A 6185-nucleotide genomic window follows, 5' to 3' on the forward strand; every position below is an offset into this window, starting at 1 on the left:
CAGTAACCCCGCTGACCACTTCAAGCGCTGACCCATCACATCTGTTGGAATGTATGTAATGGAATACATGCTGCCCACATTCAAAGCACTTCGAGACTAGCTGAGGCTGAATTTATCGTCATTAATAGGAACAACTAAAACTGTTTCACTTCACGATTTCTGGTGATAGAAAGATTGTTTTTTTTTTACTTATATTTCACGGATTTGTTTGGATTCCGCCACCGTTTGGACAAATGAACCCGAAATGATCGCTATCACACAACAACATTTCCAAGATTCAGCTCTCCTTGGCAGATGGTAATTTCGAGCCATGTTCTTTTTCTGCGTATCTTTCATCTTTCTTTCTCTTTTAATTCTATATACTTCTATTTAGGATAGATTTGAGCGCCTAGCAAGGTTTAAAGTGGCGTTTACCATGCTATCCACGGCCGTATTGGCAAAAGTAGAGTGTTTCGACGAAGTGGCAACATAACGGTAAATAAGGTAACTTTGAACGCTTTGTACAAGATCAGTATGCTTTGGCCGAAAAATGTTTTTCCAGAAACGTGATGTATATGTCTCTAATGTCTGATTCATTACTGTGATTGCTTTCAACAGCGTTGGACTTTTGAGAAACAATTATTTTAAAATCAGCTCCAACGCTCCATCTAATTTAGTATGTAATATTTGAAAATTTATTTTTATTCACTGCGGCAGTTTTTCGATGTTTATCGAATGGTATTGCATTAAAAGGCCTTTTTCTTCAACACTGTGTAGTTTTGTCGTTATTTTGCGTTGCGATAGTGACTTCTGAACCGTTTATTGCGGGGGCTGTTTTTTGGCCTGATTTTGCTGTTCGTCTGATCGAAGCAGTTTGGGGCTGGATATTTTTAGTCTTAAGTGAAACTGGAACAAAAGAGATTCATTTTGAAATAGTATTCGGTAGCCTCTACTTGGGAGATAAAAATCGGCCGATTTTATTTTTAGCCGGAAATCATCAGTCATTTCTTAGGCGCAGGGCCTCTTAAGTAAGTCTACGAAATTTCCAACAACTTAACATCACTTTCACTTTTTCCACTTTATCTATGTAATTATGAAAAACTGCTTTATTTGAATCCGACGAAAACCAAAAACCGAGAGCTTTAACTTTTGCTTTAGGGCATTTAAAATTATTTTCAGGACAGAGCCTTGACAGCCTTGAAGGAATCTGGTTACACATCAAATTTCCTAGTTCTACGGCTCTGTTCGCAGTCATGTACAGGCCTCCTGATGCAGATCATTTCTTCGATCTTGTCAACTCCCTTTTAGAAAAGGCATGGCTGAAGTCCTCCAACATTTTTTTTGATGGGAGATTTCAACTGCGACTTCTCTACTAAGGGCTTATTGAGCGCAAACACTAGCAAACTGCCTTCCATTTTCGAGATGTTTAATATGGAGAACGTCATACAAGAAGCCACAAGACAAACGATAACATCAAGCTCCTTAATTGATCTTATTGTAACCACAAGAAAAGATCTTGTCAGCGCTACAGGTGTATTCCCTTTGGGGATATCGGATCATAACTTAATATTTGTGACTATTCGGCTTAGTAGTCAAAACACGAGATTACAAAAGAATGGATATAAGAAGTTTCAGAGATGACATCAAAAGTGCGCCATTCAATATCACGTCCATATTCGACAACCCTGATGATAATCTGTGGGCCTGGCAATACTTTTTTAACGACTTATGTGACAAGCACGCCCCATGGAAGAATGTGAAAATTAGAAGTATTTCCTCCCCCTGGATGACTAGTGATATTCGACTCAAAATGAACAGAAGGTACAAACTATTCAAAGAAGCAGTCTCTATTAAATGCCCAAGGAAGTGGTCTGCATACAACAAGGCCAGAAACAATGTTACATCAGAACTACGAAAAGCCAACACCTCATATTTCTCTAAAATGTTTGGCAAGTGCATACTGCAACCTTATGAAGAGAGCCGCTGATCCTAAGGCACAGAAAACCATCGGGCCTGTGAAAAGAGACGATGGCACTCTAGCCCTTTGTTACGGGTTCGAATGTTTTGAGGAAAGGTAGTTTGCAAACTAAACTGAACACAGGGTTGCCGGAACAACAACAAGAAGATTTATTCCAAAATGAACATAGTTTCCACGAAGTAAAACTCTGAACAACACGTACTCGACAAACCTACACGGCCTCCGCCAACTTGAATAAACACGGCTTCTGTCACAGTTGACTAAACACGGCGAACGCCAACTCTCTTTGCTTGTGAAAAACTAGTTAGAAAAAACTTCGCTAGGACTCGTCTACTTATATACTCTCACAATAAGCTTCTAGAACTTTCTAAAATAGTAATCAATCTATTTATAGAAAGATTACAAAATACACCGATTTCGAAATGCTTACCGTATTTACCCGTGTATACTACGCACTTTTTTTCTGCTAAAACAGCTCCGAAAATGGAGATGCGTATTATACACGAAATCCATTGTTTTAGACACGCGTCCCTCATTAGCATAAAAACAAAGATGCATTGGTTTTGGATTGAAAAGTAAAAGGCTTGACCAAGATCCACTAGTAAATTAACCTTTCCTTTTAAATGAAAAACTGAACAACATAGCCTTCACTTTTGAGGGATAAACTGAAAATCAAAATGGCCATGAAACTCCCCGGAGTCTACGATGCCGGTCTGATAAATAACGCTTGTTAATTTCGCTGAAGATCATCCGATTTCACACTGTTATATTATAAAACTTTGCAAAGAACACAACTACCCACTACATGTTACTGGAAATATGGACAAAACACCACTGATCTTCGATATGCTGCGGAACCGAATGATCAACATTACACAGCAGAGAAGAAAATTAATATCACCCAACTGTTTTGTTGGCGCGTGCTGGTGATGGACCAAATTAAGACCAAGGGTGATTTTCAAGAGGAAAACGGTGCCTAAAGTTGAAAACAAGCACAGGGTTATCAGCGATGCCCAAGAGAAGGCCGAATGGATGCCGAAGGAATGAAGAGTTTGGCGTGCTCCACGTGTTGGGACTGGGGAGACGAAGAAGCCTGCTTGTTTATGCTTTTGAAGCTCGTGTGACTGAAAGCATGAAAGCAGCAGAGACAACAACAATTTAGCAGTAATTCTTGGCGGATTGACCTCAGTTCTGCCTGAAGAGATGATTGAGTCGTATTTTGTCAAATATGGAGTAGTAAAAAAACCACGATAACACACGAGACGATCTTGTGGACGGACAACAAGATGAACTTGTCGATGACGAATCTTGTGCGAGAGAAGTGCTGTTCGATTGTGACTACAATTTAAAGGTTTCAGTTTTTAAACACTTTACATTGGCTTATTTACTTTACTGTTGTATGTAGCGGAGCAAATTTTCTTATCCAGGAAATGGATTTTTTTCACACTAGTTTTGCTTTTTGCTCTAACTATTTTTTTTCAAAATGCAGTCCAAAATTGGGGTGCCTATTATACACGGGCGCGTATTATACACGGGTAAATACGGTACGCACAAACCTAAAAATAAACAAACTACGAACTCTCGCGAAGCTTCTAGAAAGTAACGCTTGTCACGCAATGCTATTTTTCGTAACATAATCCCCTTCTTGAAGAAATTTCCTAAATTTATCCTAAACAAGAAAAATTGCTAAATAAGGGGGCAGTTCAATGTCATTCCTCAGCACGACTCAAGTAATCTGCTTCAACGTTCTCTGAGCCCTTAATGGCTTCAACTTTGAATGAATAACTTTGCAAAAACATAGCCCAACGCATAAGACTTCCGTTGGCAAACTTAGCACTGTTCATATACTTTAAGGGTTCATGGTCCGTCTGAAGAACAAAAGAGACTCCGTACAAATAAAGATGAAATCTCTTGATACTCCATACAATCGCTAGACATTCCTTCTCAATTGTGGAGTAGTTCCTTTCTGCACCTGTCAATTTCTTGCTTGCGTAGCAAACGGGAAACAACTTCTCATCATGTTTCTGCATTAATACTGCACCGATTCCACTGTTGGAGGCGTCCGTCCTTAAGAAAAAAGTTTTAGCTGGATCGGGGAGACGTAAAATAGGCTCACTTGTTTGGTAGACTTTCTCTTGTGCTTCACCCCACTCAACTTTATTAGGTTGGCCTTTCCGTGTGAGATCAGATAAGGGCACTGCGATCGCTGCAAAGTTGGGGATGAAATCTCTATAGTCTCCTGCTAGACCCATAAAAGATCGCACCTGTTTCTTTGTGCTTGGCTTTGGGGCATCTTTAATTTTCTCCATGTTATCCTGATATAGACCAATCATTCCTTGCTCCAGATGATGGGCTAGGAAATCCACACTGTTTACACCGAATAGGCACTTAGTAGGTCTAATAGTGAACCCCGCTTGTACAAGGCACGAAAATAGCTCTCTTAGGGCTCTAATATGTTCATCCCACGTACGGGTGTGAACCAATTTATCGTCCCAGTAGAAATCAACATTGGCTACATCTTCTAGCAAATTCTTCATTGCAAGCTTCAGTGTTGCTGCCGAGTTGATCATTCCAAACGGCATCTTCAAGAACTCGTACGACCCGTCACATTACGAACGCCGTTTTCTGTATGTCCTCCTCTGGTATTGTTATCTGCCAATATCCCTTGCTAAGGTCAATTTTTGAGTAGAGCTTGTCTCCACTAAGCTTTTGAAACAAATGTTCAGCGGTTGGCATAGGCTAGGGATCAAATACAGTTAGTTTATTTAATTTCCGATAATCAATGCACACACGGTTTGTGTTGTCTTTTTTCTTCACTAAAACCACAGGTGACGCATACGGAGAACTGGACTCTCTAATAACTCGGCAATATCTCTTCTCAGTGATTCTCTGATGCTGTAAGGTACTGGGTAAGGTCTTGATCTAACCGGCTGGTCTGAAATGAGGTTGATATGATGCTGAACGAGATCTGTGGCACCTGGTGCTTCAGTAAACAAATTCGTAAACTGTTTAGCCAAATCCATAAATTCATTCCGTTGGTCATCCGTCAGATTTGGCCCAGTGTTAAAATCTTTGATTGATTCCTTGGCTACATATCCACCAAGCTCTAAAAAATCAACGTTTTCTCCCTCTGCTTCATCAGCTTTAGCTGCACAGTTGACAGCATCCTCTACACACGAAGCGCCTACTCCACCAGCTACTGCTCCTTCGGGTGGTCTCCTCTTGCTCAAAGTACTTTTTAAGAAGGTTAGCGTGGTAAATATTCTCCTTGCCTTTTACTTTCACTTCGTAGTCATTGAGACCCACTACAGAACTAACTTCAAAGGGACCCTTCCACTGCATAAGTAGCTTGTTATGGTCCGTAGGTAGCAGTAGAAGCACTTTCTCACCTGACTGGAACTTCCTAACTTTAGACTTGCAGTCGTAATAGTGCTTTTCTGCTGGGCTTTCTCCAGTTCACTATGGGCTAGTTTAAGGGTATCTTCTAACTTCTCTCATAATTCGAAAACGCACTGGTAACTGTTCTTTACCTCAGGCTCGTCAACTTCTTTCGTCCACAGTTGTTTGAGTATAGCCATTGGTCCTCTAAGAGCTCTTCCATATAACAGCTCAAACGGTGAAAAACCAGTGGACTCTTGGGGAACTTCACGATAAGCAAACAACAGCGGGTTTATGCAGCGATGCCACTGTCTTGGCTGCTCACTACACAGGCCCTTCAGCATAGATTTCATTGTTCCATTGAACTTCTCTGTCAAACCGTTACACATCGGGTGATAGGGTGTTGTTGTAAGCTGTTTAATGCTTAGTAGTCGGGTGACTTCTCTCATACAGTCAGAAACAAACTGCGTACCCAGATCACTCAAGATTTCTTCTGGTACTCCTAGACGGCTGAAGATATCTACCAATGCCTCTGCTACAGTCTCTGTGTCAATGTTCTTTAGTGGCACAGCCTCAGGGTAGCGAGTCGAAAAATCTACCAGTGTCAATATATATCTGTGTCCTTCTTCACTCGAGGGACTGATAGGACCAACAAGATCTATTGCTACTCTCTTAAAAGGCTTGTCTATCAGCGGCATCTTCTTTAACGGTACCTTTGGCACAGATCCCTTAGTTACGGCCTTCTGACACATCACAGGACTTGCAAAATCGGGTGACGTCACCATGAATTCCAGGCCAATAAAACGCACTCTGGATCTTGTCTGTTGTTTTCTTGATGCCCATATGACCG

Source organism: Montipora foliosa, chromosome 8, assembly GCF_036669935.1.
Source record: "Montipora foliosa isolate CH-2021 chromosome 8, ASM3666993v2, whole genome shotgun sequence".
NCBI lineage: Eukaryota > Metazoa > Cnidaria > Anthozoa > Scleractinia > Acroporidae > Montipora > Montipora foliosa.